Genomic DNA, 24974 nt, shown 5'->3' on the forward strand with positions numbered 1-24974 from the left:
AGCAACCTTATGGTTAATTCAAATGAGTAACTACTGTGTCATTTACTTCAAAAATATATTCTTTGTTAAAGTAAATAAAACTTTTTTGGGGGGTTAATAACCCATATGTGCAGCAGTCTTCCTGCTATCATTTCCGTTATACTTTAAACAGCTTCTCAGTTAGCAACTTTTGCTTCTTTTAATAAGTTACTGTAGTAATCATCTTTTCTCGAATGAGTTTATTGCAGTACACTGAAGGAAAGAAAGGTTAAGCAGGCATCTTACACTTCAAGAATAATTCTATTACTTATACTTAAGGCCTCTTCCACTTGTATCTCTCTGGAAACTCTTTCAATTGCTCTCTCTTCACTTGATGTTCAGTCTATTGACAAACTCAGTTCTTTAAAACCACTTTTTCAAAGCCCGATTGAAAGTAGCATCTCCTTCCTTTTACTAGCAGTTCTCAAATATGAACATACTCAAATGCACATAACCAGATACGATCTCTGAAATTCATTTTCTGTCTGGGATATGGTAGGAAAAGGCTTTTAAATGAGTACTTCAGAAAACACAAGATCCATACTTGGAAAATATTGTTCTAAAGTCTACATTCCTTATTTGTACTTCTATTGTATGCTATTCTGTTGCTCATCTATATACATTTTGTTTTCTAATATATTGCTGGTGGGAATGTAAAATGGTGCTGCCATTGTGGAAAACAGAATGACAATTCCTCATAGACTTGAAAATAAAAGTACCATATGATCCAGCAAATTCAGTTATGAATATATACTTAAAAGAATCCAGCAAATTCAATTCTCAGTATATACTTAAAACACAAAGATAATAATACATTTTTGTTTACAGTAGTGATAGTCTCACTAGCAAAAAGGTAGATGCAAATCAAGTTTCCATTCACGGATGTTTTACATGCATACAATCAATTAATCAATTGGTTTTTTTTTTGTTGTTTTTTTTTTAGTCAGAGTCTCACTCTGTTGCCCAGACTGGAGTGCAGTGGCACAATCATGGCTCATTGCAGCCATAAACTCCTGGGCTCAGGCAATCCTTCTGTCTCAACCTCTCAAGTAGTTGGGAATACAGGTGCAGGTCATCACATTTGGCTAACTTTTTTATTTTTTTATTTTTTTGAGGTAGGGTCTCACTCCCTCACCCGGGCTGGAGTGCAGTGGCATGTTCACAGCCACCCCAGCGTTGACCTGGTGGACTCCAGCAATCCTTCCTCCTCAGCCTTCCAAGTAGCCAGAACTACAGACACACACTACTATGCCTGGCTAATTTTTTTTATTTATTGTGGAGACAAAATCTCACCAAGTTGCTCAGGTTATCTTGAACCCCTAGGCTCAGGCAGTTCTCTAGCCTCGGCCTCCCAAAGTGCTAGGATTATAGGCTTGAGCCACCATGCCTGGTAAAATTTTTCTTTAAAAATTCCTTTTTTTTTTTTTTAGTTTGGGAAATGACCTTTATTGAGCTTATCCACCAGACTGGAAGTAACGTCTGTACAAAACCAAATGTTTGTTACTATAACTTCTGCATCACAATTAAAATCTAAACAGTTTTTTAAAAACAGTCAACTCAATCAAAACCCACTACCTCGGAATCAATAGCTTCTTTGAAGCCACAGTAACACTTAAATATGGTTAAGACTCAAATGCAGAAATTTGGTTGATTAGAAAGCTAATTAAACTTCCAACTTGCTCAAATAGAATTACAAAAAGGCAAAATTGTATTTTTCACAGAGATACAGTCCACTGGAATCACCAATACTGGACAGTTGCTAAGAGTATTTAGAGTCCTGAGAATATAAGGAATACAGGCATCCTCTAGACAGTCTTCTGCTGTCCTTTCTTCCCAATCAGAGATTTGTGGATGTGTGGAATGACACCACCACCAGCAATTGTAGCCTTGATGCGAGAATCCAATTCTTCATCTCCACGAATGGCAAGTTGCAAGTGACGAGGGGTAATACGCTTTACTTTCAAGTCTTTTGATGCATTTCCTGCCAGTTCAAGTACCTCTGCGGTGAGGTACTCCAGGATGGCTGCGCTGTACACGACGGCGGTGGCGCCCACACGTCCGTGACTGTCGATGGATGCGGCCCACTGGGAACTGCAAGCCTGCTCTCAGGGTGCGGGAAACCGCCTTTGTCTTGGCCTTTCCGGAGTCCTTCCCAGCCTTGCCGCCAGCCATTTCGAATTCTGTTGAAGCTCAAACAAGCAAAGCAAAGCAAAGGCTAATCAGACACACAACGAGATCCCACCATACTCCTCCACCGCATGGCGATTCAAACTGCCTAAAAATTCCTTTTTAAAGACAAGGTCTCACTCTGTTTCCCAGGCTGATCTCAAACTGCTGGGCTAACGGATCCTCTCATCTTGGCCTCTCAAAGTGCTGACATTACAGGCATGAGCAACCATGCCCCGCCAATAAGGCAATATTGTTCAGCATTAAAAATGAAGAAAATTCTGACACTCTAAAACTGGGTGAATCTTATAGGCATTATACTAAATGGTGTCACAATCACAAAAGGTCAAATACTGGATGATTCCACTTGCATGTGGTACCTAGAGCAGTCAAGTCACAAAGACAGAAAGTAGAAGGGTGGTCACCCTGGGCTGGGCAGGAAAGAGGGAATGGGGAGCTATTGTTAATGGTTGCAGTTTGGTAAGATGAAAAAAGACCTGGAGATACGTGGTGGTTATTGTTATGTGAATAAACACTTATAAAATGGTTAAAACGGTTAATGTTATATATATAGAGATATCTCTCTCTCTCTATATATATATATAGAGAGAGAGAGAGATATGTATCTTACAAAAAAGACCCCAAAAATGTTGGGTAATATTTTTTTTGCATGTTAAGAGAGTGTAATTAATGTAAGATAAGATATGGATGGTAAAGTTAGACTAAATATGCATGGAAATGATTCAAGGAAAGTGATTAAAGGGTATATATATATATATATATATTTTTTTTTTTTTTCCAACTTCCATACAATTACAAAAGTAAAATAGAAAAAAAATGCAGCCGGGCTCAGTGGCTCAGCCTGTAATCCCGTGCCTTTGGGAGGCTGAGGTGAGTGGATTGCCTGAGCCCGCGGGTTCAAGACCCGCCTAGGCAGTAAGACCTCATCTCTACAATAAATCAAAAAATCAGGTAGCGCATGCTTGTAATTCCGGCTACTTGGAAGGCTGAGGCGGAAGGATCACCGGAGCCCCACAGGGCAGGTTGAGGCTGCGGTGGCCGGGAGCGGCCACTGCACCCCAGTCTAGGTGACAGAGTGAGACTCCAACTCGAGAGTTGACTTCAGTACATTTCTTCAGCAAATTATGACTCAACATTCTCAAAACTTCCAGATAAAAACTCGAGGGAGGACCCAAAAAAAATCTGGAATTATCATTTGGAGGTCTGGTAGTACACTTGGAATTTGTTCCCCAAAATCAAATGGTCTACCAAAGTTTTTATCTGGAAGTTTTGAGAATGTTGAGTCATAATTTGCTGAAGAAATGTACTGAATTGTGGCAAATAGGTGACTAGTACTTCTACCATGGCAATGCACCTGCCCATACTGTGCTGAATGTTCAGACGTTTTTGACCAAAAAAACAGCAGGAAACTGAACAGGTACAGCAGGTGTGGAGTGCTCAATCAGATCCACCTTCCCCCTATGATGGACTCTTCACCAGAATGACCAAGAAAAAGGGAGAAAAAGCCCAAATAAACACAATCAAAAATACAAAAGCTCAAATCACAACTGACCCCGGAGATATACCAAAAGATTATCAGAGATTACTATGTACACCTATATGGAAACAAACTTGATAGCCTAAATGAAATGAAGGACTTTCTGACATCACAAACTTCCTCAGGTTGAAACAAGAAGACATTGAGGTAATAAATAGACCAGTAACCACCCAGGAAATTGACTCTGTCATACAAAAACTACCTACAAAAAAAAAACACCACAAAAAACCTGGACTGGATGACTTTCCAGCAGAATTCTACAAAATGTACAAGGAGGAGCTGATACCAATCCTATTGAAAGTATTCCAGGCAATTGAGAAATATGAACTTCTCCCCAAATCATTTTATGAAGTTAACATCACACTGATAGCCAAACCTGGTAAAGATCCAACAAAAAAGAGCACTATGGGCCAATATGCCTTATGAACATAGATGTAAAAATCTCCAATAAGATTCTAGCAATTGGATCCATAAACACATCTCAAAAATCATCCACCAGGACCAAGTAGGCTTCATCCTCAGGATCCAGGGCTGGTTCAATATTTGCAAGACCATAAGTGTAATTAAATACATCAACAGATGTAAAAACAAGAACCACATGATTATCTCATTAGATGCAGAAAAAGCTTTTGATAAAATCCAGCATCACTTCTTGATAAAAATCCCTCAAACATGTAGGTATAGAAGGAACATACCTCAAAATAGTAAGTGCCATTTGCAATAAACCCACAGGTACCATATTGCTAAATGGACAGAAACTGGAAACATTTCCCCTGAAAACTGGAACAAGACAAGGCTACCCAATCTCACCTCTCTTGTTCAACATTGTGTTGGAATTCCTAGCTAGGGCAATTAGACAAGAGAAGGAAATCAAGGGAATCCAAATAGGAAAGAGGAAGTCAAGTTATCCCTCTTTGCTGATTATATGATCTTATACCTTGAAAATCCAAGTGAATCTGTCAAAAACCTGCTTGCACTGATAAAGGACTTTGGCAAAGTCTCAGGGTACAAAATAAATGAGCAAACGATAGTTGCATTCCTATACACTAAAAACAAGCAGGCAGATACCCAAATTAAAAGCAAAATTCCACTCACAATAGTCACACACAAAAAATAAAATACCTCCGCATCTTCCTAACCAGAGAAGTGAAAGACCTTTCATTAAACCTAACCCTAACCCTAACCCTAACCCTAATCCTAACCCTAACACTGCTCAAAGAAATCCAAGAAGACAAACAAATGGAAAAATATTCATGGATAGGAAGAATCAACATTGTTAAGATGTCCATCCTACCAAAGGCAATCTACAGATTCAATGCTATATCCATTAAGTTACTAATATCATTCTTCTCAGACCTGGAAATGAAAATACAGAAATTCATGTGGAAATATAAATGACCATGAATAGCCAAAACAATCCTTAGCAAAAAAACAAAGCAGAAGATATCACACTTACAGACTTTAAACTTCACTATAAGGCTACAGTAATCAAAACATCCTGGTATTGAACAGGCATATAGACTAATGGAACAGGATAGAAATTCCGGAAGCAAAGTCTCAATTTCTCAACCAACTCATCTTTGGCAAAGCCTCCAACAACAACTAATGGGGAGAGGAGAACCTATTCTGTAAATGGTACTGGGAAAACTGGCTGATCACATGCAAAAGAATAAAACAGGACCCCTACCTATCACCATACTCAAAAATTAACTCTAAATGGATCAAAGACCTAAATGTAAAACCTCAAATTATGAGAATCTTAGAAAACGCAGGAGACACCCTTATGGAAATTGGAAGTGGCAACCAATTCCTATTCAGAACCCTAAATGCCCATACTTTAAGAAATAATATAGACAAGCAGGACCTCATCAAACTAATGAGCTTCTGCAAAGCAAAAGAAACCATCAAGAGAGCAGGGAGACAGCCCACAGAATGGGAAAAAATATTTGCCAACTGTGTATCTGACAAAGGCCTAACATCTAGGATCTACAAGGAACACAAATGCACCAAAAGGAAACAAACAAACAGTCCTATTAAAAAGTGGGCAAAAGACATGAATAGAACTTTTCAAAAGAAGTTATACAGACAGCCACCAGACACATGAAAAAGTGCTCAGCCTCACTCATCATCAGAGAAATTCAAATCAAAACCACACTGAGATGCCACCTAACCCCAGTTAGAATGGCCATCATTAATAAAACAAACAACAGATGCTGGTAAGGATGCAGAGAAAAAGGAACGCTTCTACACTGCTGGTGGAAATGCGAACTAGTGCAACCTCTTTGAAATACAGTGTGGCGGCATCTGAAAGAACGAGAAATTGACCTTCCATGTGACCAGCAATCCCCCTATTGGGAATGAGGAATTCAAGTCATTCTACAGAAAAGATACCTGCACACATATGTTTGTTGCAGCTCTATTCTCAATAGCAAAAACATGGAACCAACCATGTTGCCCTTCAAAGCTGGACTAGTTTTTAAAATGTGGTACATATACACGATGGAATATTATTCATCTATAAAGAAGGACAAACATACGAACTTTGCAGCAACTTGGTTGGATTTAGTGTCTATCATACTCAGTGATCTATCACAGATACAAAGAACAGAGTATCATATACTCTCACTTATAAGCAGAACTTGAACAATTATAATACTATAAGAAAGCAATTGGCAGTAGTGGCAAACTGTTAGGGGAGGGTGGGTAAGATTGGCAGTTGAGGGAAATTGCTAGAGGAGGGAGGGACATACCTCATCAGCAGGGGTACTCGCATAATCAACGTTTGTATACCTAACCCTGAATTGTACCCTGCAGCTTTATAATTAAACAAATAAATAAATTCTGTTTTTTGAGGGGCCCTTCTCATAAGATCACAATCAAACCTACGAAATTTATAAAAGATAAAAACCTAATGATACCAAGATTTATATATAACAATTCTATGACATTATGGAGCAGTATCTCAAAATAGTTTAATTTTTACATGCTCAACTTTTGTATGTCTGAAAAAAATCGATATCACTGACCTTTTGAAAGGCATTTTTGCTGAGTAAAAAAATTCTAGATTGACATTGATTTTTTTCTAGTAATTTATGCTGTTGTTCCATTGTCTTCTAGCATTTATTGTTTTTGATGAGAAAACTACAATCACCTTATTTTTCCTTTTTACAAAACTTGACTTTTTTCTTGTTGCTATTAACATTTTCTCTTTAAAATTGACTTTAAGCATTTGATTATACTGCTACTTGGTGTAGTTTCCTTCATGTTACTTCTATTTGAAGTTCATTGGGAACTCTGAGTTTATACTTTTCATCAAATTTGAAAATTCTTCAGCCATTAGTTTTCCAAATTTTTAATGAGTTTACCTCTTGCTTCTCTCCTTGGGGATTCCTATTCCATATATATTTAGCCACTTTAAGTCACCCCACACCTGATTGATGATCTAGGTTTTGTTTTGTTTTGTTGCCACTGTTGTTATTGGGTTTTGTTTGCTTTTTAAAAATACACATTCCTCACTTTATTTTATGTTAGATAGTTTCTATTGCTATGTGTCCAAGTTCAATAACTTTTTCTTTTGCATTTGTTTGTCCAATCTGACATTTAACACATTCAGACATTATAGTATTCACCTCTGGAGTCAGGTATGTGAAAGAAGTTCAGAGCCAGTAATGACTCCACACTCGGCCAGGACCAAGAGATTTATTAAAACGGCTGTTACAGAGGGGATCTGTAATGGGAAAAAAAGAAAAAAAGAGAGAGAAAGAGAGTAAGAGAGAGAGAGGAAGTGGGAGAGAGGCGGGGAGAGAGCTGCAGAGAGGGAGAGAGCGACAGAGAGAGAGAGAAAGAGAGACTGAGAGAGAGAGAGAGTTGCTGGGAGAGGGTTGTATTTATCAGCCTGACAGGGGCCAGAAGGGGCCGTGCTATGTTCCTATTGGAGGAGCTGCATGGGAGTAGGGTGGGGCCAACGCCGTGTTACAGGTCTATTGGACGCATAACAAAGCTGGCTAAGGATTGGAGGCTTGCAGGTTTGAAATTCGCACGCAGGGAATTGTGCTCACAGAAGCCAGTACCTAGGGCCTTTGTTGTCTGGTGTGTCGGCGCCATTTTGGGAGCCGCCCCTCTGGTCGCTTCCTGCACCCTTCAGTATGGATATTTTTATATCTTCTGTGCTTGTGGATAACATATTCAACTTCTCCGTTAGTGTCTTGAACTAATAGGTTACAGTCATAGTAACTATTTTAATGTGATTACTTATTAATTATATTACATGTGTCATTTCTGAGTCAGTTTCTAATGAGATTTTTGCTTATAATCAGTTGTATTTTCTGTTTCTTTTTATACCTGATAATGTTTTATCAGATATTAGATGATACTGAATATTTTTTCTAAAAATATTTTGAGACTCGCTATAGGATGTTGTTAAGTTACTTGAATGTAGTTTGACCCTTTTATGTCTTGCTTTTAAGATGTGTTAGGGTAGACCGGCATAATATTTATTCAAGTTAATTTTAACCTTTACTAAGGCAATATCGTTCTTAATACTCTACCTGATTTCCCATTTATTATAAGGCTTTCCATTCAGCTTTGGGAATGTGCATTATCCCTGACCTTGTGTGATCTGTGAACACTCTTTCCTTTAATCTTTTGAGTAGTTTTCTCTCAGCCTCTGATTGCTTGCTCACATGTATCTATAGGTATATTAATACTTAACTCAGTCCTTGAAAGGAGCACTGCATATCTATGGAGCTCTCATTCTGTGTAACTCTCTTCTCTCCAGTATTTCACCATATGCACAATAGTGGCATTGGATTATTCAGATTCCAGACTCTATTTCCTCCATGTGCCCCCTGGGTTTGCTGTCCCTGATCCTCAATCTGGACACTCTCTCCCACAAGTAAGATGGGAATGCATAGGTATCACCTCATCTTTTCCTGTACCTTGGGAATCTCTGTTGGTGTTACCCAGTGACCAATGTCTTCAATGCCAAGGTTGCAGGTATTTTGTCTTTTTTTGTTTGTTTCACATGGGAGTATAAATCTAATCTCTGTTATTTCTTTTCTTTTCTTTTGAGTTGAAGTCTCACTCTGTCACCCAGACTGAGTTGGAGTCTCACTCTGTCACCTCGACCTGCCAGGCTCTGGCAATCCTTCCACCTCAGCCCTCCGAGTAGCTGGAACTACAGGTGCCTGCTACCACACCCGGCTGATTTTTTGATTTATTGTAGAGATGAGGTCTCACCTAGTAGCTCAGGTGGGTCTCGAACCCGTGAGCTCAGGCAATCCACTCACCTCAGCACGAAATCACAGGCTGAGCCACTGAGCCCGGCTCAATCTCTGTTATTTCAACTTGATTTAACATGTGTTATTTATGACAAAAGATTAATCTGTTATTGCTGGAAGCCACAATCACTAGTAAGAGTAAGGTAAAAGGGACCTGAAAACAGGAAAAATGGCAGCTGGGAGCAAGGCCCCAGTAAAATGAGGCCATGACGGAGGCAAAGCCCCATGGATCCTGTTGATGGACCTTCCCTAACTTTGAAGGATTGCGTGCATAGGCTTGAGAATGTTCCCTCTTTAATTGAGATAATAGATGTGCAAATGGATGATGGCATTTGACAGCAAAAATTATACCTCGGCATAATGGAGGTGAGATTGCAGCAAAAAGGGTGCCCCTTAGGGTGTGTAAGGATGTTTTTCAGTAACAGCAGGAGGCCGAGAAAAATGAGTCAACCACTTCCTCATAAACAACAGACCCCAGCTGAGAGCTGGTGGAAAACAACCGTTTGAGATAAAAAATAGATTAAGATATTTTAGGATTAAATAAGTAGTTTAATGAAGATAGAATTTAGAATATTAATATTAAGATTGTAAGATAAGATAAACTAGTAAGATAAGAGATATATAATAGAATAAGTGATAGTTAAGAAAATATAGGGACATAAAGATAGAAATAAGATGAATAGAAATAAATATATAGTAGTAAGTAAGTTAAATAAGATTTAGGGTTAAGGTTTAGCTTTATAGGGTAAGGATATTATAGGTCTATAATAGTAAATAGTTATAAGAAAGTTAGGAAGAAAACCACGATGTTCATAAATGTTTGACTTAAGAAAAACACCATCTGTGGTTGAAATTGTTAAAGGCCAACCTCATTGTGAGTGCAAAAAGGATGTACGTGGGTGTTTGGTTAGCAACATAAGATACATTTGTGGGTGCAAGGCTGAGTGGAAAACCTATATAAGCTTGTGAAAAATAAATAAAAATTGGCAGAGTCTTGAGCTCTCCCTAGGAAGAGGATTCCTGTCATTTTCATCTTTTCTTTTTCTCTGCTTCTGGATTCCCCCGTCTCAAGCCCTGACTCTCTCCTGGAGCTGGACTCCAGCAAGTGGTGCCCCTGAACTGGAACTTGAATGGGTAAGTATAATTTTCATATCGTTCATCATTTAGGGAACAGACTTTGTCCTGAGGGTGCTGCAGACCCCCTGTGAGTGAGTGCAGGAAAGGATAGGACAAATAGCCAGAACTTTTGAGATGTTATTGTGCCTCTTTAAGATGTTGAGAAGTAATTGTGTTTGAACTTTTGAGATGTTGTAGTGCCTCTAAAAAAAGAAGTTGAGAAGTTGTCGTGTCTCTTTAAGAGTATTTCAGAATTTGAGAAGTTGTTGTGCCTCTTTAAAAGTGTCATGTCTCTTTAAGAGTATTTCAGAATTTGAGAAGTTGTTGTGCCTCTTTAAAAGAAGTAATTATGGGCCATTCGGGTTCTAAGGAAAGGAAAGCATATTTGAGAATAATAGGAAAAACGTTGCAACACAAAGGTATTAAGGTTAGTAAAGATAAGCTTAATTCATTTTTAGATTTTGTGCAGAAAGTAAGCCCTTGGTTTCCTGATGAGGGAAACTTAGATTTTGAAACTTGGAAACAGGTTGGAAAAAATATTAAAAAATGGTATTCTACTAGTGGAGGGACTCAGATGCCTGAGGATGCTTATTCTTTGTGGAATGTTTTGAGACAGGCGTTTATGACTACTCCTTGCTATGGTACCTTTTCCAACCTGGGTCAACTGCCACCCCATTGCTTAGTAGAATATCCTCTCGAGCCTCTAAAATTATATTAACCCAGGAAGAGGAATGGTCTGAGTCTGAGGAGGAGGAAAAGAAGGGGGAGCCCCCGGCTCACGATATTGAGGATCAATTGTCCTCAGAAGATGAGGCAGATTTAAATGAGGAAGCCGTGAGATATGATAACCCAGATTGACCTCCTCTTACATTACCTACTGCTCCTCCATTTTTCATTATGCCACCGGTAAATCCGGTAAATAAAGTAAGAAAATATAAGCCAGGATTTAGGGAGCCTTATAACCCTCAAGGGCAAGCTATTGTGGAACAAGCCCATCAAACCTTAAAACATCAGCTTACTAAATTGCAGGAAGGAGATTATATATGTGTTTCTCCTCATCATGTTTTAAGTCATGCTTTATTTGTAATTAATCATTTAAATGTTAATTATGAAGGAGAGTCAGCCTTTTCATGGCATGTTACCATAAACAAAAGATAAACCTTCCCATTGGTCAGGTGGAAGGACTTACTCACTGGAGAGTGGCGAGGTCCTGATATTTTACTAATGTCCAGACAAGGATTTACTTGTGTCTTTCCCCAGAACGCTGATTCGCCTGTGCGGGTACCTGATCGACTCATCCATCACCACCATGAGCTACCCGTCCTTCCAGCCCATGCCGCCGAAGCAGATCAAACGAAAAGTGCCTCCCCCGCTTCCCTCTCCACCACACACTGAATATTTCAGCCCCTCTGATAACGAAGAGGGAACTTCTGTACCAGCTTGAAAAACGCCATACCCACTTTCTTCATCATCTCCTGATTCTCCAGTAAATCTTTCTCCAGCCAGCTCAATGTCCACATTGGCTCCTGCTGAACTGCCAGCCACATCTCCTGCAGTTCTTGCATTGTTCTCCAGGCTGTCCTTGAGATCTTGCAGACACCGGTGCTCCAGACGAACTAGGACTTCTAGACCCCCTACTTGGGGCCAGCTGAAGACCCTGGCAGGAGAGGCAGAGGAACTGGTCACATCCCAAGGACATACTGTCAACTCAAGAACTTTGTTTGTGGCCATGCTTGTAGTCATAACTGTTCAGGTATTGTCCCCCACTGGGTGTCATGCTGCCACTATGTTAAAAGATGATTCCCCAAGCTATTTGGCTTATGTACCTGATCCACCCTTATTCCATCCGGTAACTTGGAACGAACCTACCATTAAGGTTTTTGCTAATAACAGCGAGTTAATGGGTGGTGAAAGCTCTTCATTTATGTCCACCAGAATGGTTACTAATATAAACTATATGGGCATAACAGGGACTCCTCTTATTTGTTTTTCCCCTAGTTTTTCCTGGTCTGGGTATGTACTTTTAAAATGGAGATCTATATTAACAGATTCCCCCTCCAGGCATCTTAACAATATATGGGGGCTCTCCTTTTTTCATACTGCAGATATTTTTAGTAGTAATGGAAGATATACAGAGGGACCATATATACCTAATAATTTTACTTCCTGCAAGGGCCGTACTTATGTCATGCATAACTGGAATAATGTAGGTATTAATTCGGGTTTTCCAAGGTGGAGACCATGTGTATTTGGTAAAATGGTATTTTACAATTTATTCGAGCCATCTGATCAGATTCCCCTTCAAGTGTATTCTTTTGCCAAGGTATATGATTGGTCGTTTTCTCATCTGGTGTTGTCTGGAATTATTAACACTCCAGGTCCATCTTTTCAAGAATTTTTAAAAGTGAAAATGGACAGTCTAAATATGCTTGGAACATTACTCATCCACCAATACCTCTCCCAACACTATTAGATACATGGTCAGCTTATGGATGGGTTACTCCGATTTTTCAAAGCTCTTTGCCAAATAGCTCTTATCAGACTTATCTATTTTGTTTATTTGTTGCGACAGGACTTGTTACCTTACATAGACCCAGAACAAATGTTAATTTTGTGTTACAAGCTTGTGTAGATTCCCCTTATGTTTTATTAATTGCTGGACAACATTCTACTTATTCTGTTAAGCACATTCTTGGTCATTTTGAAATTACTTGTGAAAATTGTTCTTTATCTAATTGTATTACTAAAAATCCTGCACAGGTATTTTTGTTAAAGCACCCATCATATGTATTTGTACCTGTTAAATTGTCTGTGCCTTGGTATGCCACACCTGGAACATATATCTTGGAACAAGTTACTTCTTCTTTAGATAGATCTCGTAGATTTGTGGTCACCCTTATATTGGGAATTACGACTCTAATTACTATAATGGGGTCCGTAGCAACCTCTGCAGTGGCCTTAGTACAGGAAATGCATACTGCGGAGCATGTGAATGAACTGTCTCAGATTGTTAGTTTAGCTTTATTTACCCAAGGACAGATAGATAAAGTTATTATTGATAGGTTAAATGCTTTAGAATCAGCGTTATTATATATAGGCAATCAGATACAGCATATTAAAGTGCGGATGTCTGCTGCTTGTCATGCAGAATTTAAATGAATTTGTGTTACTCCCATGCCTTATAATGGGCAAAATATTAGTTGGGCTGATGTCCAAAGACATTTACAGGGAGTTTGGTATTCTATCAATTCAACTTTAAATCTCCAGCAGTTATATAGCCAAATTACAGCTATTTCCCAGTCTCATTTATCTCCAACATCTTTTTCTCAGGCAGCGTCTAATTTTGCAAATTCTCTCACTCAGTTTGTTTCCTCTAACTCTTTGGAATTTGATATATAATTTCATAGAAATTGGATCAATTGTTCTCTTTTTGCTGCTTATTTTACCAATCATTATCCAACGATTAAGAAAAGCTGTCCAACAAAATGCCAACATTATCCACCTTGCCATTTTAAAAAATAAAAAAAAGGGGGAGATGCCAGGAGCCACAATCACTAGTAAAAGTAAGGTAAAAGGGACCCCAAAACAGGAAAAATGCTGGCTGGGACCAAGGCCCCAGTAAAATGCTGCCATGGCGGAGGCAAAGCCCCATGGATCCTGTTGATGAACCTTCCCTAACTTTGAAGGATTGCGTGCATAGGCTTGAGAGTGTTCCCTCTTTAATTGAGATAATAGATGTGCAAATGGATGATGGCATTTGACAGCAAAAATTATACCTAGGCATAATGGAGGTGAGATTGCAGCAAAAAGGGTGCCCCTTAGGGTGTGTAAGGATGTTTTTCAGTAACAGCAGGAGGTGGAGAAAAATGAGTCGACCATTTCCTCATAAACAACAGACCCCAGCTGAGAGCTGGTGGAAAATAACCATTTGAGAAAAAAATAAGTTAAGATATTTTAGGATTAAATAAGTAGTTTAATGAAGATAGAATTTAGAATATTAATATTAAGATCATAAGATAAGAGATATATAATAGTGTAAGTGATAGTTAAGAAAATATAGAAACATAAGGATAGAAGTAAGATGAATAGAAATAAATACATAGTAGTAAGTAAGTTAAATAAGACTTAGGGTTAAGGTTTAGTTTTATAGGGTAAGGATATTATAGGCCCATAATAGTAAATAGTTATAAGAAAGTTAGAAAGAAAATCACGATGTTCATAAATGTTTGACTTAAGAAAAACACCATCCGTGGTTGAAATTGTTAAAGGTCAACCTTATTGTGAAGGCAAAAAGGATGTACGTGGGTGTTTGGTTAGCAACATAAGATACATTTGTGGGTGCAAGGCTGAGTGGAAAACCTATATAAGCTTGTGAAAAATAAATAAAAATTGGCAGAGTCTTGAGCTCTCCCCAGGAAGAGGATTCCTGTCATTTTCCTCTTTTCTTTTTTGCCGCTTCCAGATTCCCCCATATCAAGCCCTGACTCTCTCCTGGAGCTGGACTCCAGCATGTTATAATATTAAAATGCTATAAAAATGGCAAGAAATATAACTCAAAATATTCTGCAAAGTCTTAGCAGCCAGGCAGCTTGCAGCAAGTACATCAATACTGAGATTGGATAACTATGTACCTTTCTTATGTCAGAGAAAATATTTGCAAAACTGTCACCTTTGATAACTTGAAAATCATACCATGTACCTACTAAACTTGTAGTTTTGGGAAAAACATTTGTATTGAGCCAGAATGTCAACATGTATCAGTGGTTTCTTAAGGTTTACAGCAAAGTACTATAAAAATAGAGTTGAGCTTAGGCAAAATTTGATGTTTTACAAGCAATAGAGTTTATAAATTTAAAGCCTTTGGGCATTTCCTCCCAGAACTAGTGTTTCAGATTAGCCTCAAGGCACACATCAAGTATGTGTGTGTGTGCGTGTGTGTGTGTGCATGTGTGTGTGTGTGTGTGTGCATGTGAGAGAGAGAGAGAGAGAGAGAGAAAGAGAGAGAGAGAGTAGTAAATAAATTCAGCAGGAATAAGTACAATGTTCAGAAAATATTCAAATATTCAAATATTCTGATGTTAGCACATAAATCTGACTGTAATCAGAATTTTCAAAGATTTATTTTATTTTTGAGAGAATTATATTACTGATGAAGTCTCAAACATGGCCTGGAATGTTTGTGGCTAATCACACTTAATATGACACCTTGTATCACAACCATACACTATTTGTAAGTCGGATGCAAAAGGCTCTCATTATACAGTGACGATGGAGGATTATGGCTAAGGAAGAACATCTAAGAAGGCAAAATCAAATTTATTAAGAGCAAGGAATGATGTATTTTCATTTTTCAAGGTATTTCTCCATTAGTAGGGAAGACTGTTTTCCCATACCTGACCAACAAGTATTATGTTATTGTTATGGTTCCATTTTTACTGCGTGAATCTTATTTTCCTTTTTTTTATTGGGAATGTTTTTACTACTGTCATTGCCATCCTGTTTTTTGTGACCATTTGTATATTGGCAGAATCTAGTCTTTGGTTAATTAGATTCTTGGATCATAAAGATCCACTTGTAGACCTGTTTTAGGAGACTGAACAATACCCAGATATCTTGGACTTTGAGCTGCATACAAGTTCTCCACTGGACTTCTGTTTGGTTTCTTTAGGAAGGAAAGGAGTATGTTGTAAAGGTGGGATGAATACAGATGGTCCTTTGATGGTCGGGGACAGATGGTGACAAGACTAATGGCTAACCACAAAATGCATCCTCTTCTTCCTGAAGACATGGATAGGCTACTTTCCCCAACCTCTTTGTGCTTAATGTTGACAATGTACTTAAATGTAGTCTAGTTTTCCTAACCTTTTTGGTGTCAGGGGCTGGTTTTGTGGAAGACAACTTTTCCACAGATAGGTGGCGGAGGGATGGTTTGGGGATGATTCAGGCACATAACATTTATTGTACACTTTATTTATATTATAATTTCACTATAATATATAATGAAATAATTATACAACTCACCATTTAAAAATAGAGTCATGGACGGAAGTGGTAAATAAAATAATGGGTGGGCCATGCATGATATGAGTCTACAAGCAGTTGACTTATTATGGCCTCTGTGCAGTCAAACTTCATGCTAATCTGTATTGGTAGCTGCTCCCCAGCACTAGCATCACCGTCTCAGCTCCACCTGAGATAATCAGGCATTAGATTCTCATAAGGAGCATGCAACCTACATCCCCCGTATGTGCAGTTCACAATAGAGTTTGCACTCTTGGGAGAATCTAATGCCGTCACTGATCTGATAGCAGGTGGTAATGCCAGCAATGGGGAGTGGCCATAATTACAGCTGAACCTTCACTCGTTGACCCAACATGCACCTCCTGCTGTGCAGCCCGGTTCCTAACAGGCCACAGATCCATACTGGTCCAAGGCCTAGTAGTTGGAGACCCTTGCTCTAGACAATGTTATGTGAGTACAAGTGATGTGTGATAATCTGGACTGTGTCTTTTAAAACAGAAGCATATCTCCCCACAGATCTTCTCCTTCTGAAAATACATGTAATTAACAAGACATAAGCAGTTATAAGAACCACATATCTGAATCATCATATGGAGCAGATTAATTTGCCTGCCAAAGTTGTGCTCCCAGTTGTCCTTGGAAAAAAACAAAAGCAAAAAAACAAAACAAAATAACCACAACTCTATTGTCTTGAGCTTTTGCATCTTTTTATCTATATGTTATAGTAAGTTAGCCTGCTACTCTTAATGTACCCTAACATCTAACTAGTCTCCTCTTAGAACCTACCCTCAAGAATCTGTTGCATATGTGCACCAGGACATGTATACAAGAATTCTCAAAGGAGTACAGTCCATGAAAGTAAAAATATGGTAACAAATGAGTATCCTTTATCAGGAGAATACATAAACAATTTATTTTATAATGACATTTATAATTAACGTTATTTATGGTTAAATCTTATATTTACATACATCAGATTCAGAAGACAACTTACAGTATGATATCATTCTTTAAAGTTCAAAAATAAGCATAACTGAAAAACTGATGTTTTGAGTTACTTAATTAAATGACTGCATTTTAAAACAAGGATTTTATAAACACAAAATTGGATAGAGGGGAAAGCATACCCATGTAGATTATTGGTAGTGTTTTAGTCTTTGGGTTACATATTGGTTTTATAGGTGTGCATTATATTATCATGTTTAATAATCAAACATACATGTTACATGTATTATTTTGTGTTTAATAATTAAACATACATGTTACATGTGTTATTTTGTGTTTATCAATACCTAAAATTTAATGAAATAAAAAAATTCAAAAAAATATTGTGGATACAACAAAGTAGAAGTTTTTGCTACCTTCTGAAATTACCCTTTGCTCTCTTACTATTTCAAATGTAAATTGCATATTAATCTTATACAAACACACCAAAGCTCATAGGGTGAAGAATATGTCAGTCAACATTGATGATTAGGCAGACATTTTTAAACAATGTGGAGAGAAGTGGAAGAAACTACACAGTGGTGAATATGAACTGAGTCATCTAAACCTTTGTCCAGTCTTGGAGGACAGAAATTGTAACCACCTCTTTTCCCACCCAAAACCTTTGAAGTAATAGTAAAGACATTTTGAATAGAATAATTCTAAAAACACAGTACTAAGAAGAAAAATAGTTGCAAAAATGGATAACAAATTTTGAATGTCTGAGAAATGGGAAGCAGAATAACTGTAACTGGTAGAAAGAGTAAGAAAATCATGTAAAACTTAAACCAGTTTAGTGCAGAAGTGGAAAGAATTCTGGAGGTATGCCAAGTATAGAGTCAGTAGGTACAAGGCAAGAGGAGGCCTTTCTGTGATCTCTTGAATAGCCCTATTACAGCGGGATAGGTCTCTATTACCTGGCTTCAGTTTGCTTTAGGCAGTTGGCATTACTGCTTTATTCAGAGTTAATTTGCTATCTTTAGACTCTGAAGTCAAAGAGATAGACAGTGTCCTACATCTTGTATTCCAGCAGATGGAGATTCCTTAAGGAAAGGAAATGAGAAAATCCTATATAGAGAAGAAAAAGAACTGTCACACCTGGCTCAACAGCACATTCTAAATTCCCTCTAAGAGTAAAACTTGCCTTCTCAAAAATCAAGAGCATGAAGTTTATCATGCACAAATATAGTCTCACTAAATATCTAATCAAAATAAGTGCCAGAGAACAAGACTCAAGAATAAGAATCATTAGTATCAGAAGAAGATGAGTTAGTAGTACATGAAGAAATTATCAGGCAGAACTATTCACATTTATTAATTAAAAAATGCAAACTTAATAGCTTGGTTGAATTACTAAAGGGTGATTTTTTGAACTGGAATATTTAGATAAGAGATTTATCTAAAACACAAAGCCAAACATTGTTTTAACAAGAAAAGAGAAAGAAAGTATGGACACAAATATGAGAGGAAGAATTGAAGTCTCCAGATAAAGAGGGTATACTTAGAGCTAAAAAAGACAGGTGAGAAAGTACCCGCAGCAGACAAATTACTCACATGGTAAACTAAGAATTCCAAAGATAAGAAGTCCTAAAAACTCTCAGAGAGTAAAACAACAGAAACAAATAGCTTTCTATCAAAAAAAAAAAAAAGAAAAGGAAAAATTAAGAAAAAAGAGTTTGACTTATGGCTGATAAAAATAAAAATATGTGAAAACATCTAAGCAAGAAACAATGTCTTCATGCATGGGAAGAAAAATATTCAAAAGTTATCAAATCTTTTATCCTTTTCTCATTATAGCATGAGGGGATAAAAGATATTATTAAATCATTAGTGGAAAAAAAGTCAGAAAACAGCTGGGCTCGGTGGCTCAGCCTGTAATCCCGCGCCTTGGGGAGGCTGAGGTGAGTGGATTGCCTGTGCCCGAGGGTTCGAGACCCACCTGGGCAGCGAGAACTCATCTCTACAATAAATCAAAAAATCAGCCGGGCATAGTAGTGCATGCCTGTAATTCCAGCTACTTGGAAGGCTGAGGCGGAAGGATCGCCAGAGCCGAGCAGGTCGAGGCTGCGGTGGCCAGGAGCTGCCACTGCACTCCAGTCTGGGTGACAGAGTGAGACTCCAACTCAAAAAAAAAAAAAGTCAGAAAACAGAAAAATCCATTAATCAAAAATTATTAAGACAGGATAAATTAAGAGCAATTATATCAGCAATCTCATGTCATATCCAATTATATCAAATCTCATGTAATCATCTAAAATCATATACTAAAATTAATTTTTTATTATATGCACTCATATTTGGTTTAAAACATTTGATCTTATGACATATTTAATAGAAGCCGCATCAAATAAAGATAACACATGCATAAAAATATCTAGCAAAATAAAAATATTTTCCTCCTGCCAAATCTAAACTCCAAAGAAACAGAGCTAGTTGATGCTATAGGCAAATGTACTTCTACTATACTGTTGTACATTCTACTTTTTATTCTTCATATTGCTGTCTGCTATGATCAGAATGTGTCCCCCCAAAAGTCATATGTTGAAACTTGATCACCCATGTGATAGCATTGAGGGGCGAAGCCTTTAGGAGGTGATCAAATCATAAGGTCAGAACTCTTATGAATGGCATTAGTGACCTTATAGAAGAATTGCTAAGGAAGTGGTCATCTCTCCTCTGCCCTTCTGCCATCTGAAGACAGAGTTCAAAACATCATCTTGGAGACAGAGACTGGGTCTCGCCAGATACCAAACCAGTTGCCACCTTGATCTTGGCTTCTCAGCCTCCAGAACTGTGAGAAATAAATTGTATGCTGTTTATAAAATACTCAGTCTCAGATATTTTTTTAGTAGCAGTATGAACGAACTTTGACACCATTTTGACACACTGAAGGCTTGTTTGATGTTTAACTTGTTAAAAGTGCGGAAGGTGCTCCTTAGACATACTCTCTCTGACCTTTTCATTTTATAGAGGAGAAAAATATGTGTTCAGGGAGATTGCATGGCTGGCAGGGACCAGGTCATATGGTTCTCACCAAATTCTCCTGCAATCACATCACACACTCTGTTTATTACATAGAAAATGATCTTAAAAAATTATGTAACCCAACTATTCCAAGAAGTTTGCTTCTAATAGCAAGCTAACCCAAATTCAATCTACAGCAAATCAGGAAGAGAGGCTACTAATTTTTCTGAAGTCACTCTAGAAACAAATTCAACTGGAAAAGCATCCCAGATTATTCAGGCAGTCCCCTTTTAGTGGTTCAGAGGAATGAGGTAATACTGGGGTTTTTTGGTGGTTATTGTGAATGGGATGTGCTTTTTATTTGGTTCTCTGCCTGTTTGTTGTTAGTGTATAAGAATGTGACTGTCTTTTGCACATTTATTTTGTATCTGAGACTTTTCCAAAGTCCAGTATCAGTGCAAGGAGGTTTTTGACAGATTCTCTTGGATTGTCAAGGTATTGGATCATATCGTCAGCAAAGAGGAATAATTTCACTTCTTCTTTTCCTAGTTGTGTACGTCTGATTTCCTTCTCTAGTCAATTACTCTACCTAGGACTTCCAACACAATGTTGAACAGGAGGGGTAAGAGTGGGCAGCTTTGCCTAGTCTGGTTTTCAGGGGAAATGTTTTCAGTTACCGTTCATTTAGCAATATGTTGACTGTGAGTTTATCATAGATGGCACTTACTATTTTTGAGATATGTTCCTTGTATGCCTAGGTGTTTGAGGGTTTTTATAAAGACGGGATGCTGACTTTTATCAAAAGATTTTTCTGCACCTAATGATATAATCATGTGGTTCCTGTTTTTACATCTATTGATGTATATATTTATGTTTATGGTCTTGTGGATGTTGAACCAGATCTGCATCCCGGGTGTGAAGCCTACTTGGTAATGGTGGATAATTTTTGAGATATGTTGAATCCCATTTGCTAAAATCTTGTTGAGAATTTTTGCATCTATGTTCATTAAGGAGATTGACCTGCAGCTCTCTTTTTTTTGTTGGATCTTTACCTGGTTTGGATATCAGTGTGATGTTAACATCATAAAATGATTTAGGGATAATTCTTTCTTTCTCAATTGCCTGGAATACTTCCAATAGGATTGGAATCAGCTCCTCCTTGTATGCTTTGTAGAATTCCACTGGAAAGCTGTCTGGTCCAGGGCTTTTTGTTTTTGTTTTTATTTTTGGTAGGTAGTTTCTTATGATGGATTGAATTTCCTGCATTGTTATTGGTCTATTTATTGCCTCAATGTCTTCTTGTTCCAACTTTGGGAGCTTGTGTGATATCAGAAAGTCCTCCATTTCATTTAGATTATCAAGTTTGTTTCCATACAGGTGTGCATAGTAGTCTCTGATAATCTTTTGAGTTTCTTTGGGGTCCATTGTGATTTGATCTTCTGTAATACTGATTGTGTTTATTTGAACTACTGCTCTCTTTTCCATGGTCATTCTGGCTAGGGATCCATTTTTTCTTGTTTATTCTTTCAAAGAACCAGCCTTTTGTTTTGTGTTTTTTTTCCATGATATTTCTGTCTTCTGTGTACCATATTTGAATTTTTACTTTGATGATCTGGATTCTTCTGCTAAAGTTAGGGTTTTGGTTGTCTTATCTTTCCAGCTCCCTTAAGTGATTTGTTAGGCTGTTAACCTGTGATTTTTCCATTTTCTTGATATGTGCTCATAGAGATATAAATTCCCCTCTTAGAACTATTTTCATGGCATCCCAGAGGTAAGATGCTTCTTCATTTTCATTTGATTCCAGTAATCTTTTAATTTCTGTTTTGATTTCTGTGTTGACCCAGTAATTGTTCAGCATCATGCTTTTTTAGTGTCCATGTCTTAGTGGGTTTGGGGGGAGTTTTGTTCATGTTGATATTTATTTGTATTCCACTGTGGTCTGAGAAGGTGCATGGCAGTATTTTAATCTTATGAAATTTGTTTATGCTTGAACTTGATTTAAGGCCAAAGATGTGATTGATCTTGAAGTATGTCCAATGTGGTGATGAGTAGAATGTATGTTCTGTGGTTGTTGAGTAAAGTATTCTGTAGGTATTAAGTCCATTTGATCAACTGTCAAGTTGAGGTTCCAGTTCTCTTTGTTTACTTTTTTCCTCGATTATCTATCTAGGGTTGTTAGTGGGGGTATTTAAGTCCCCACACATAATAGTGTTAGAGTCAATATCTTTTTTTAGTTTATTTAGTATTAGTAGTTTCTTTATAAATGCTGGTGCGTCTGTGTTGGGTGCATATATGTTTAGGGTGGATATTTCTTATTGATGGATTGAATGTTTTATCATAATGTAGTATCCTTTTGTATCTTTTTAAATTTTTGATAACTTAAAGGCTGTTTTGTCTGATATTAAGATTGTGACTCCTGATTTCTTTTGTGATCCATTAGCCTGGGAATTTGTTTTTCATCCTCTAACTTTGAGTCTATGTGCATCCCTTGTGGTGAGATGAGTTTCCTGGATGCAGCAAATTTTGGGGTCATGGTTTTTTATCCAGTTTGCCAGTCTGTCTTTTCAGTGGTTTATTTAGTCCATTTATGTTCAGGCTGATTATTAAAATGTGATTGTTTATCCTATCATGAGGTTCTTATAAAGTTTTTTCTTTATTTGCTTTCTTTTAACTTCTGGGTTGATATTTATGTGTGTTTTCAAGTTTGCAGTTGCAATATATTCTCTGTTGAATCTGTATTCTACTGTTCTCTTGGGAAATGCATGGCCATTCTTTTTTCTTCTTCTTCTGTGCTTAATACTTTTTTAAGCATTTCCTGTAGAGTTGGTGTGAAAACTGCATAAGCTCTTAGGGATTGGATGTCTGGAAAGGGTTTTAATTCTCCATTGCTGATGAAGCTGAGCTTATCTGAGTAAGAAATTCTTGGTTGAAATTGTTTACCTTTGAAAACTTTGAATATCGAATTCCAGTTCCTTCCAGCTTGTAGTGTTTCTGCCAATAGGTCTACTGCTATTCTAATTGGCTTTCCCCAGTAGGTAGTCTGACCTTTCTCTCTTGCTGCCTTTAGAATTTTTTTCTTTTGTATCTATTTTGTGTAGGCAAATAAGTATGTATCTAGGGGTTGGTCTTCTCATTTGATATCTTGTGGTGGTGCTCTGCATCTTTTGTGTTTGGCTGGTAACATCTCTAGTGAGATGGGGAAAGTTTTCTTGGATAACCTCCTGGAATACTAGCTCCAAGTTGTTTTCCCTTTCCCTTTCTTCTTTTGGAAAGAGTGTAGGTTTGGCCTCTTGATATAATCGCACATCTCTTGGAGACTTTTTTCTTTCTTTCTGAGTTTTTTTTCTATGTTTTTATAGATCAGGTTAGTTCCATGTTTTGTTCTTAAAGTTCTGAGATTCTTTCTTTTGCTTGATTAATTCTGTTTTCCATGTTTGTCATCTTGTTATTTATTTCCTGGATGAAATTTTTTATGGTCAAAATCTCTGTTACAAGTTCTTTTGGTGTTGCATTTTGTCTTTCTTGAGTCATATTCACTCTTTCCATCCATTCCTTAATCCCTGTTGTATTCTGGGGCCAGTTGTTGGTGACTTCCATTTTTTGGGCTCTGAGGTCTGATTTTTCAGACATTTTCTCTTTGTTTCACTAAGAGTTGCCTGTGTTCTTCCAGTGATTTTTTTTGGGGGGGGTCATTTGTGACCAATCTCTGTCTTTTCTCTTTAGTTCCAATATTCAGTGGCAGTGGGAGAGGCTTTCAATTCTGAAGTTTGCTCAACCCTCTATTCTCCCCAGGTCAGGGCTCTGAATTTGTTCTATTTTGAAACAGGGCTGTGGGTGAGAAACTTTGCAGTCTCTTGTAGTTTTGAGAGTCAAATAAGGTAGAGGATGGGGAGCTAGGATTCAAAAACTACTTGCAAATCTCAATGTTCACTTATTGTAGTATGGGTTCCCTGATACTCACTCCCCACCACCACTCTATATGATGAATCAATGGGTACATGTGAGTATTCCCTGAGTTCAAGCTATAGTAATAGCAATGAGGAGAACAGAGGAGAATAGACTGAAATAAGACAGACCAAAATAAAAAAATTCTTAAAAAAACACAGAAAAACAAAAGCAGAAACCAAAGCCAAAAGTAGTTGAACACACAAACACACACACACATACACACATCAAACACAAAATAAAAGGAGAAGAATAAAAGAGACGAGAAAAATAAAAAGGAATAAAATATATAAAGGATATGTACAAAAGAAAAAAGATACCCTCATACATACATTAAACTAAAAAGAAGAAGAAGAAGAAGAAGAAAAAGACAAAATACCAAACCAAAAAAACTGAAAGATGAATACTCAATCATTCATGTGCATACATAAACAGAAAACAAAAAATGAAAGAAGAAAAAAAAAAAGAATAAAAAGAAGAAGAAAGAAAAAAGTTGGGATAAATGCAGATAGAATCCTCACATACACATTCATGATCAAAAAAAAGAAAAGAAAATATTAAAAAAAAAAAAGAAAACAGGAAAAGGCAAACAACCTGCCTTCTTGTCAGGTTCTGTAATTGTTCCTTTCAGTTGTCCACAGGTAAGCCTCTCTGCTGTCTCCTGCAGAGCTGTGACCTTATTCACAATCTCCCCAGTTTTGACCAGGAAAGGTAGAAGAGGTGATAGGAGTGGGTCAAGCTTCAGTCCTCTCTTCTCACTCTCATATGGTCAGGGAGATCCCCTCCAGTGGAGAGGTGCAGGATTGTCTCTTGGGTACTGGTGGGGTGGTACCCCAGTCAGGCTTATCCTAGCATAGAGTCCTCCTATCATGGCTGACATTCAGGTTCTGCCTGGGTTTGTCCTTCTCAGTTGTGTCCCAGCC

The 24974-nt window shown here is 37.6% G+C and overlaps 1 pseudogene across 1 annotated transcript; it reads right to left on the bottom strand.

Annotated features, from left to right (window-relative positions):
* Positions 1–1455: 1455 nt before the first annotated feature.
* On the bottom strand, positions 1456–2262 carry LOC103265607 (annotated as a pseudogene). Its single transcript, XR_002482260.1, has one exon. The product of XR_002482260.1 is annotated as a histone H2A.Z pseudogene (transcript).
* Between the last annotated feature and the right edge of the window lie 22712 nt (positions 2263–24974).

The sequence above is a fragment of the Carlito syrichta genome, unplaced genomic scaffold (assembly GCF_000164805.1).
Source record: "Carlito syrichta isolate Samal-C Ts95f unplaced genomic scaffold, Tarsius_syrichta-2.0.1 Scaffold306694, whole genome shotgun sequence".
NCBI classification, from domain to species: Eukaryota; Metazoa; Chordata; class Mammalia; order Primates; family Tarsiidae; genus Carlito; species Carlito syrichta.